Source organism: Arachis hypogaea, chromosome 12, assembly GCF_003086295.3.
Source record: "Arachis hypogaea cultivar Tifrunner chromosome 12, arahy.Tifrunner.gnm2.J5K5, whole genome shotgun sequence".
Lineage (NCBI taxonomy): Eukaryota > Viridiplantae > Streptophyta > Magnoliopsida > Fabales > Fabaceae > Arachis > Arachis hypogaea.
Window position 1 is genome coordinate 1,330,299 of NC_092047.1, and position 12,164 is coordinate 1,342,462.

Sequence of the window (12,164 nt, forward strand, 5' to 3'; positions counted from 1 at the left end):
AAATGTTTCACAATTAAATTTATAATTAATAACATGTTCTGTCAAAAACACAAACTGGCATGAGCAAAGACAAAGAGTAATACAATGGATAATGCTTTTATTTTATTATAAGACAATTTTTACAATTCCTCATGTGAGCTTAATCCTTATTAATAAGTGAGTACTTATTAGATTAACTTGAAGAATTTCGAATTATTCATACACTTGCTGCTTGCACTGTTTGCAAAGAAAGACTTTAACTGTTAAGCAAACTGGTAAGTTTTTAGTATTACTTTTAGTGTTACTTTTTTACCATATATATCCGTTTCTTTTCCGTCATCCCTTGCCTTAAAGTTCGTTTTTTCTTTTCCTCAGGGCACCCCTTGCCTTGAGTTCGTTTCTTCTTTTCCTAAGTTTTTAGTGTTTTTTTAGTGTTCTTAAAAAAAAATATCATGTCCTAAACTGTTCAAAATGTGATGTTGATAGTTTGATGCATTAGAAAAGATTAATAGAGAGAAATAAGTTATTTTCATTGTTGAAAAGAATGAAAAAGTTAGAATTATGTAAATTTAACAATTCTAACTTGGAAACATTTGCAAAAAATCCACGAAGAAAGATAACCAACTAGCTTCACAAGTGGCAACAACAAAAGACCTATATTCAGCTTCTGCAGAGGACTTGGCAACAGTGGTTTGCTTCTTACTCTTCCAGTTAACAAGAGAGTTCCCAAGCATGAAGCAATAACCGGAAACGGAGCGACGAGTATCAGCGCAGGTAGCCCAGTCAGCGTCGGCAAATCCAGTAAGATGCAGATTAGAAGTAAAGGAGAAGAATAGACCAGTTGCAGGTCAGCCTTTTAAATATCGGAGTACGCGAAAAGCAACCTATAGGTGAGAAGTGGTTGCACAGTCCAAAAATTGGTTCAAACGTCCCACAGCATAAGAGATATCGGATCTAGTGTTTGTGAGGTAAAGGAGTCGGCCGATGAGCTGTCCGTAAATAGTGTTGTCTGTTTAAAATGGTACCTGATTCCTTTGAGAGTTTCTAACTATAATCAAATAGGGTAGAGAGAGGCTTGCAATCTAGATAACCAAAATCCTTGAGAAGGTCCATGACGTACTTCCGCTGATAAATGTGAATTCTAGATTTAGAGCGTGCTACTTCCATTCCCAAGAAGTATTTGAGATCATCAAGATCCTTTATTTTAAATTTGTCATCCAAATTTTGCCTGATGGAATTGATTTCGTCAATGTCATTCCCGGTTAAAACCAAGTCATCAACATATACTAGAATGGCAGTGAAGCTTTCAGATTGTTTCTTGATGAAGAGTAAATGATCATAAAAAAACTGCTTATAACCAGCATCCACAAGAGTCTAAGTGAGCTTAATGTTCCATTGCCTGCTTGCTTGCTTAATCCCATATAGAGTCTTTTGCAATTTACAAACCAAACCTGGTTGTGACACAGCAAAACCGGGTGGTATATTCATATAAACTTCCTTGTCCAAATCTCCGTGAAGAAAGGTAGTATTGACGTCCAGCTGTTTCAAATGCGATTTCTTTGTCACTGCTAATGCTAACATTACTCGTAGGATAGTCATTTTGACAACTGGACTAAAAGTATTACCATAATCTACTTCTTGCACTTGAGTGAATCCTTTTGCAACTAGCCTCGCTTTGTGTCTCTCTATGGTACCATCGGGATTGAATTTTACCCGAAAAATCTATTTACAATCCACAACCTTCTTGCCTTTTGGGAGTTCAGTGAGACACCAAGCTCTGTTATGATCTAGAGCTGTCAATTCATCTTGTATTGCCTTTCTCCAATATTCATATGCAGCCACTTCCTCATAAGTGCTAGATTCTGGATTTGAGGTAATGGCTAGAGAAAGTGACTTATATTTTGGGGTTAGTTTATCATATGACAAGTGTTGTGAGATAGGATATAAAGAGCTAGAGTTGGCAAAGTTGCTAAAGTGAGCTGTGTGGGTTATCATACAATGATAGTCCTTCAAATAAACAGGCGGTTTCTTGACTCTTCCATATTTTCTCGTGATGCAGTCATGTGTGATGTCAAAATGTTGTGATGTAGGTGCATTGTTAGTGTGTGGTGTGGTAATGGGTGCAATGGTGTGTGAAAAAATTGGTGAGTACAGTGAACTTGAGAAATGTTCATCTGAATCTGTGAGTGTGGTATGTGTGGGTGATTGCAAATGATGTGTGGATAGTATATCCTATTGAAAAAGATCAATGCATTGTGGAGTACGAGTGGGTACTGATAAAGAGGATTATGTCGATTCAGAATTTCTCAAAATAAGAATCACTTCGTTGATAGCAAAGTCCAAACCGACAATCTATCCTCTCAATCAAAGTTTAAATTCCAAATACAAATATAATCGAGAGTAATTCAACCTCAGGTCGTTCTCCCTAGAAATGTAATTGAAGTGTCACGCTTTCAGTTATGAGGAAAAAGGATTTTGAAATCAAAGAATGAAAGATTAAAGGAACTAAGGAATAAAAGAACTAAGATATGATTAAAAAAGGGAATTGATGCAAGTAAAAGGAATATAAGATCAAAACTTAGTGAAAATGCTATAAATGCATAAAGAACCTTAACTCGGGAATGAGAATTAAGGAATCCTATCATCGTCATAACCACAACTATGGCAACTATGATGAGTCAATCTCGCTTCGTCTATCCATAACACCGAGGAGTAAGTCAAGCAAGCATAATTGACCTCAATCCATAAGTCCTAGCTAACTTACCAAATTAATTGGTGAAAAGCTAGCGTCAATGGAAACAAGAGTCAACTAACTACCCAAGAATTGCCACTAAATGTCGGACATTATGACTCTAGTATCCTAGGAACTCAAATTCCAAACCAAGGTGTGAAAATCTACTCAAAACTCATAATTGGCATTTTCACAAACACCTTGTGGTATAAAACCAAAACATGTAAAATTACAAAGGAAAAAGGAAAAAGGAAAACTATAGCCAAACTATTCACAATATCAACAATAAACATGCAATCAAGCAAACATAAATCATAAAAGACAAAATTCATCAATCAAAACTTCAAGAAACCCAAAATTGCATATATTAACAAAGTAATTTGAACCAAAAGAAAATGAGAGTAAAGATGATGTAATTAAAGAGAAATTTAAGAGTACTTACAAAAGAGTTGATCAACCCAAGATGAAAACTTGATACTATAAAATGCTACAATGGAAATTGACAAAACCATAGGAGAGAAATTGCTATCTACACTACTCCTACTCCTAATTATGTTCCAAGACTATCTAAGTGAGCTCCCTTGATGTATGATCACTTCCCTTTGATATAGCATCACAAAAGGCTTCAACAACTCCAAAAATTGGGCCAAAAGAGCCCCAAAATCGCGAGCCACGTGCTTCATTAATGAATCCACGTGCAGGGACCTGTGCGTACGCATACCTCTGATTTCTGTACTTGTGCGCATGCACGGGAGGTTGTGCGCACGCACACATCAGTGTGTGCTTCTTCTTTGTTTTCTTCATGTGTTCTCCATTTTTGCATGCTTCCTTCCACTTCGTGTGTTTAACGCGTGCATTTAAGAAGCTAAAACGTGTGAGTATCATCTCAACTTATGTTCTCTCGCTTGATTCCTCCCCGAAGTCTCTTCGGTGGTCGAAAGCTCCCCACAGTTGGCCAACAAGTGGTATCAGAGCCGATGGTTAATCGGTCTCGCTTGATTCCTCAAACTCCCCACGGTTGGCCCAACAAGTAGTACCAGAGCCGATGGTTAATCGGTCTAGTTGTTTTAAGGGGTATCCAAGGTCGAAAGCTCCCCACGGGTGGCCCAACAAGTGGTATCAGATTCGATGGTTAATCGGTCTGGTATCATCTCATCTAAATTTACGTTTATATAATTTTTTTTCTCTATTTTTACAATGCTAATTTTATTCTATATAAATTTTTGTATTTTTTATCTAATTTTTTTCTGTATTTTTACAATGTAGGATTCTATATATAAGGGTTTTATAAAAGAAGATCGTTATCACACAGTTTTAGTAGTGGGGCGTGTTACTAGAAAAATTGGAAGAAAAATGAGGGAATACTATATAATTAAAAACTCATGGGGAACAAAGTGAGGAAAGAATGGTTTTGGAAAAATCAATCGTAAAGTATTTATAAGTTAATGTTACAAGTGTGAGGTGTATGAAAAATTAAAACTCTTAATCTTAATGTTGTTAGTGTTACCATGGTACAAAGAGTATAGGAAAGAAACCAAGAATTATTTAAAAGAGTATTATTTTTATTATTCATATTTTTTCTGTGATTACAAAGTTCTTACCAATATATAAACAAGAGTACGCTAAGAGTACGCTCGTTATAGAATAATATCCTAATAAATTACATTGATTTTTTTAAGGAACTGCCGGTAGAAACTGATTTGTTAAATTTAAATTGCTGTTGGTTATAACAGTGGCAACTGCCATAGAAATTAGGTACAATATAATTGACAAATTTAATGGTGGTGAAAATATTATTATTTCACCATAAGATTTGTTGGACAATTATTTGAGGAATGACCAAATAGACAAATTAAAGAAGGATGAAAAATACCTGCGAAGAATAGGAGTTGGTCGACTCGATGACCAGGATTGTTATACAGCAATACCTTATAATGTTTTAAGATGGATGATTACAAATGGGTGCGTAGAAGAGAGCATGTGCAAGTTTATAGCACAAAGACAATGTAACACAATCAACAGAAAGGTATCCATTTAATTAAATATTGTTAGAAGTTTAATAATTTTTATTTATTACAATAAAGTAATATTTTTTTTACATATAAAATAATATGTTATAACATAACTTAACTTATATGTTCTTATATATATTTATGCAAGCTGAGTTTAAGGTGGAAAATTGTGAAGAAACCAAAAATTATTTAAAAGAGTATTATTTTTATTATTTATATTTTGTCTATGATTACAAGATTTTTACCAATATATAGACCAAGAGTACGCTAAGAGTACGCTCGTTATAGAATAATATCCTAATAAATTACATTTATTTTTTGAGAAACTGCCGTAGAAACTGATTTTCTAAATTTAAATTGCTTTTGGGCTACTTTTTGTAAGAGCTGTGAGAGCTCGCGACCTTCCGTCGAAGGATGTCAAAGGACGTAAAAAATATACTAAATTTAAAAGTATTGTTTAAAAAATATTAAATTTAAAGTCTTATTTGTAATATCAAAAGAAAGACTTGATCTTCACCGTACAAAGTATATTTTTTTTTTGCCTTTTTTGAGCAGGCAAGCTTGTAGTCTTACTGTTAGTTAGTGTTCTTTTTAGTGCAACTCTATATTAGTGTTCGTTATCACACAGTTTTAGTAGTAGGGCGTGTTACTAGAAAAATTAGAAAAAAAATGAGAGAATATTATATAATTAGAGATTCCTGGAGAACAAAATGAGGAAAGAATGACTTCGAAAAAATCAATCGTAAGGTATTTATAAGTTAATGTTGCAAGTGTGAGGTGTATGAAAAATTAAAACTTTTAATCTTAATGTTGTTAGTGTTACCATGGTACAAAGAGTTTAGGAAAGAAACGAATAATTATCTAGAAGAATATTATTTTTGTTATTCATATTTGGTTCTTACCAATATATAGACAAGAGTACGCTAAGAGTACGCTCGTTATAGAATAATATCCTAATAAATTACATTGATTTTTTTAAGGAACTGCCGGTAGAAACTGATTTGTTAAATTTAAATTGCTGTTGGGCTATAACAGTGGCAACTGCCATAAAAATTAGGTACAATATAATTGACAAATTTAATGGTGGTGAAAATATTATTATTTCACCACAAGATTTGTTGGACAATTATTTGAGGAATGACCAAATAGAGAAATTAAAGAAGGATGAAAAATACCTGCGAAGAATAGGAGTTGGTCGACTCGATGACCAGGATTGGTATACAGCAATACCTTATAATGTTTTAAGATGGATGATTACAAATGGGTGCGTAGAAGAGAGCATGTGCAAGTTTATAGCACAAAGACAATGTAACACAATCAACAGAAAGGTATCCATTTAATTAAATATTGTTAGAAGTTTAATAATTTTTATTTATTACAATAAAATAATATTTTTTTTACATATAAAATATGTTATAACATAACTTAACTTATATGTTCTTATATATATTTATGCAAGCTGAGTTTAAGGTGGAAAATTGTGAAGAAACCAAAAATTATTTAAAAGAGTATTATTTTTATTACTTATATTTTGTCTATGATTACAAGATTTTTACTAATATATAGACCAAGAGTACGCTAAGAGTAGGGGTGTTCGCGGTGCGGTTTGGTTCGGTTTTTGAAGGAAAAGCCATCCGATCCGATCGTTTAATTAAGATGCGGTTCGGTTTGGTTCGGTTTTTTTTTCAAGGTCATCCGAACCAAACCAAACCAATTAAAATCGGTTTGGTTTGGTTCGGTTTGTTCGGTTTTTTCAATCAAATAAAAAAAAATTCTACCATACTATTATGCAATGTCATAAGATTGAAATCAACAAGCCAAAATACACAATAGCTAACAAAGTCTTGATCTAATAAAATATAACGACAATAAATTCAAATACGACAATTAAAGAAGTTTAATATCTCAACACAACTGAAGTTTAATTCCCTCGGCCTCTACTAGCAAGCTTCCTTGTGTTTCGTTGAGGAGCTGGCACAGGAGGCAAAGCAGTCGGAGATCTGATGCTTGTTGATTCATTCGGAATAGGAATTGGAAGCAATCCAGTGTCGCCCATATTCTCACTTGAACTAACCTCAAACTACATAAACAAGCAATAACCATTAACCAGCAATAAACAAGCAATAAACAAAACAGAACAAAACTTGATAATGCAAACAAGCAATGAACAAGCAATAAACAAATTAAACCAGCAAGGCAGCAAACAAATTGAACTTGATAATGTGAACCAGAATTAAACCAAACAGAATTGGCACTTGATAATGTGAACAAGCAATGAACAAATTAAACCAGCAAGACAGCAATAAACACTAAACAGAATTTGCAAATTGAACTTGGCAATGAACAAATTGAACTTGCCAAATTAAACACTAAACAGAACAAAACTTGATAATCTCAAAATTAAACCAGCAATACCAAGCAGCAAGCAGCAATACCAAGCAAGCAATACCAAGCAGCAAGCAGCAATACCAAGCACCAAGCAGCATTGCAGCAATACCAAGCAGCAATACTTATAAACTATTTTTCAGGTTAAAATTAAAACTGAACATTGAACAATAACCATTAACCAGCAAGCACCAAGCAGCAATACCAACAACAAGGCAAGAATGAATCAGTAAAGTTTACCTGAATAGATGGCTCGGGCTCCATATGCACTTGAATCGGTGGCTGGGTGGGAGGCTTTCTGGGCGGAGGCCGCGAGGTCGGAGGTGGTGAGGGGACCCTACAGAACCCAAAAACGCTGCTGGGTGGAGGCTTTCTGGGTGGAGGCGGTGACGTCGGAGGTGGTGACTGGTGAGGTCGGAGGTCCTGTGGGTGGGTGAGCCGGGGAGGGGAGGGACTCGCGCAGCAGTAACGCGTTTGGGGGATGGGGGTGGGGGTTAGGTTTCCTTATATATATTTATGCAAGCTGAGTTTAAGGTGGAAAATTGTGAAGAAACCAAAAATTATTTAAAAGAGTATTATTTTTATTATTCATATTTTTTCTATGATTACAAGATTTTTACCAATATATAGAACAAGAGTACGCTAAGAGTACGCTCGTTATAGAATAATATCCTAATAAATTACATTTATTTTTTGAGAAACTGCCGTAGAAACTGATTTTCTAAATTTAAATTGCTTTTGTCTACTTTTTGTAAGAGCTGTGAGAGCTCGCGACCTTCCATCGAAGGATGTCAAAGGACGTAAAAAATATTCTAAATTTAAAAGTATTGTTTAAAAAATATTAAATTTAAAGTCTTATTTGTAATATCAAAAGAAAGACTTGATCTTCACCGTACAAAGTATATTTTTTTGCCTTTTTTGAGCAGGCAAGCTTGTAGTCTTACTGTTAGTTAGTGTTCTTTTTAGTGCAACTCTCTATTAGTGTTCGTTATCACACAGTTTTAGTAGTAGAACGTGTTACTAGAAAAATTAGAAAAAAAAAATGAGAGAATACTATATAATTAAAGATTCCTGGGGAATAAAGTGAGGAAAGAATGACTTCGAAAAAATCAATCGTAAGGTATTTACAAGTTAATGTTGCAAGTGTGAGGTGTATGAAAAATTAAAACTTTTAATTTTAATGTTGTTAGTGTTACCATGGTACAAAGAGTTTAGGAAAGAAACGAAGAATTATTTAGAAGAATATTATTTTTGTTATTCATATTTGGTTCTTACCAATATATAGACAAAGAGTACGCTAAGAGTACGCTCGTTGTAGAATAATATCCTAATAAATTACATTGATTTTTTTGAGGAACTCCCGTAGAAACTGATTTTTTAATTTTAAATTGCTGTTGGACTATAACAGTGACAACTGCCATAAAAACTAGTTACAATATAATTGACAAATTTAATAGTGGTGAAAATATTATTATTTCATCATAATATTTGTTAGACAACTATTTGAGAAATGATACAGCAATACCTTATAATATTTTAAGATGGATGATTACAAATGAGTGCGTAGAAGAGAGCATGTGCAAGTTTATAGCACAAAGACCATGTAACACAATCAATAGAAAGGTATCCAGTTTAATAATTTTTATTTATTACAATAAAATAATATTTTTTTACATATAAAATAATATGTTATAACATAACTTAACTTATATATCCTTTTATATATATATATATATATATATATATGCAGACTGAGTTTAAGGTAGAAAATTGTGAAGAAGTATCTGATATATGGAAAACTGTTGAAAAATAACCGTGATTGCAAACATTTTATTAACGAGTGCATTTAAGAAGCTAAAACGTGTGAGTAACATCTCAACTTATGTTCTCTCGCTTGATTCCTCCCGAAGTTTTTTCGGTGGTCAAAAGTCCCCACGGTTGGCCAACAAGTGGCGATGGTTAATCGGTCTGGTAGTTTTAAGGGGTATTAAGGTCGAAAGCTTTCCATGGGTGGCCCAACAAGTGGTATCAGAGTCGATGGTTAATCGGTCTCGTTTGAGTCCTCAAGCTCCCCACGGTTGGCCCAACAAGTGGTATCAGAGCCGATGGTTAATCGGTCTGGTAGTTTTAAGGGGTATTCAAGGTCGAAAGCTCCCACGGATGGCCTAACAAGTTGTATCAGAATTGATGGTTAATCGGTCTGGTGTCATCTCATCTAAATTTACATTTATATCAGAGTATTTTTTTTACAATGCTAATTTTATTCTATAAAAATTTCAGTATTTTTACAATATCTATATATAAGGGTTCCATTGCAGAAGAAGAGATAAAAGAAGATCGTTATCACACAGTTTTAATAGTGGGACGTGTTACTAGAAAAATTGAAAGAAAAGTGAGGGAATACTATATAATTAAAAGCTCCTGGAGAATAAAGTGGGGAAAAGAATGACTCTGGAAAAATCAATCGTAAAACATTTACATGTTAATGTTGCAAGTGTAGGGTGTATGAAAATTAGTCCACATTGAAGAAAGCAAGCAAGGAAGAGTGAGGAGTTTATAAGATGAGAGACTCATTAACTTACTACCTTATGGTTTTGAGTTGGATGTGGTGTCATCTCATCTTATGTTCTCTTGCTTGTTTCGATAAAATACCCAAAAATTGAACATCGATTCGTTCAGTATATAAATAATTCTTATTTGAATTGTGATTTTTCAATTATTTGTAATTTAAGTTGGAGATGAAAAAAATTGGTGCCAAAAATTTTTTTAATCAATATGTTCTGTGATACATTGTCAATTATTTTTATTACAATTGAAGATGTTTATTTTGTTTGTTCTTCGTGTCCTTGACAAGATTTTTTTTATACAAAAGTCACAATTCTACTCATAGTTTATTACCTCAAGAATTTTAAATGTTATAAAAACTAAATACTTATAAGAATGCTTTATTTTGAATTAAAACAAAATATTTATAAAAATTACTTAGATTTTGTTGAAATTTTTAGAAGACCATTTCTAGTTTGAGGATTTAAAATAATCTTAAAAAGTAAAATTTTCTCTTTAAATATTCATCTAATAATGATTTAGTATTTGCTAATTTTGTGAAGTATTTTAAATTTAGATCAATAAATCTTTTCACTCTATCATAATTTACATCCAAAAACATTAAATTGTTGTACCGGTCCTACAATAGTTTAACATGAGAAAGAATATTAATAAACGTATTTGTTATGTTTAATCAATTTTTTTGCTTGAGAGATTAACTGTGTGGCCAACAACAAATATTTCACCGACATTTTTTTTACTAACTCATTTTTGTCTTCAAAAAATTTTGAACCAGTCATATTGAGATTCTCTCAATTTATTTATATAGGAAGTTAGAGATAATTTAAAGGAAAGATAATGTAAGACTAGCGTTTTGGTGATGAAAGTCTGAAAAGTGACCATGTGAGGAGATATTTGATTTGTTCAATCAAAATTTTGAAGTTTCAACTAACTCAAATTGGACTAGCCAATAATATTGAGCTAATTCATACGTATCAATTTCATCCATTTTAAAGAAGTGTATATGAAAAAATAATTCATGAACGTACGTGATAATTGGACTCGAATATAAATATTAAATATTATAAAAAAGGTTAATGCAGTTAATTTTTTGTCTAGAAAATTCAATAGATTAACTTAATCTTATTTTTTATTCGTCAGAAATTTACTAATATAACTTATTGAACGCCTGAAAATTAATCATATAACTTAATGGATATTTAAATTTGGGTTGAATTAAACTGGTTAAGCAAAATTTACAAAATCATAAAATTGATAATTTGAAATAATGGATCGAACAAGTCTAGGAATCTCACAAAACATGCATTATCAATTCGTGCATATGTATACAATTGCTTCGATCTAAAAGAAAATTAATTTATGAGTAAAAAAATGAGTTTGTCTATCTTATGTTCTAACTTCTAAGAACACATGCTAGAATTTATTAAAGAACGATCATAAATGTACATAACCATTAGACTCCTATATAAATATTTAATATATTCATCTTTGTAATTTTTCTTCTTTTTTCCCCTACTTTTACATTTTTCTTCTATATTCATGTTTGTATTAGAGCCAAATTTAAAATTGAGAACGTTATTTTTTTGAAATACAGAAAGGTTAAAAAAGTGCAACAGGTCCAAAATTACCACAGCAAAAAAGAGTAGCAAGAAACCACACATTCTTGGTTTGATTCCCTTTATTATGGAACAAGATTCTAAAAATATAAGTTAACGGTTGATAAATACAATTCATACTGTTCAAAAGAATGTTGTAAAAAAAATTTTGTAAAACAAATAAACATTTTTTCTGTGAAAAAAATTATATGAAGTAATTATTAAACACAACTTACACGGCTCATATGGCTCATAGGCATTAGATATGGAACAAATGATTTTAAATTGAGGTTCACAAGAATACCCATAGAAGCAAAAGATAAGAAAATATAAAAAAGATAGCACATCATACAGCAGTACAATTAACTAAGATATTAAGAAAAAGTGTAGATTGAATTATGAATACCCCTTCTAGCTTTTTCACTTGTGTAAAATGGTGACCAAATGACATATAGCGGTTACCACACAGAACAGGTGCTAGATATACTTTCAGCTTGTCCTGCAAAAATTTCAGTCAATATGGTTAACATAGCTAAATCCGATAATATCCAGTACAATAGAGAAGTGGATATAGGTGTTTTATATATGAAAACCATGTTATACACTAGCTTATGGAAGATAATTAAATATGTACAGAGACAATGGATGAAACATGCTAAAAGAAGTTAGAATAACATGCTATGAAATATACTAGAAGATAGAACTGAGCATTTAAACACCCAGAACACATGTCTACAAAAAATTATTTAAAAATTGTCAACTACTTTCTACTTATATATCTGGTTAAGAACATCAAGGTCACAAACAGCTTCTGCATCACGAATGTTGCACCCATTCTCTAGCATCTTTAAAGCTGTTTGAACAGCCTGAATACACACAAGACATAACATAATCTTA

The 12,164-nt window shown here is 32.4% G+C and overlaps 1 long non-coding RNA gene across 1 annotated transcript; it reads right to left on the reverse strand.

Moving 5' to 3' along the window:
* Positions 1-6,484: 6,484 nt before the first annotated feature.
* Positions 6,485-7,606, reverse strand: LOC140177252 (uncharacterized). Its single transcript, XR_011869079.1, has 2 exons — positions 7,348-7,606; positions 6,485-6,802 (listed from the first exon to the last, which is right to left on the reverse strand). It is a non-coding gene; the product is annotated as an uncharacterized lncRNA (long non-coding RNA).
* Between the last annotated feature and the right edge of the window lie 4,558 nt (positions 7,607-12,164).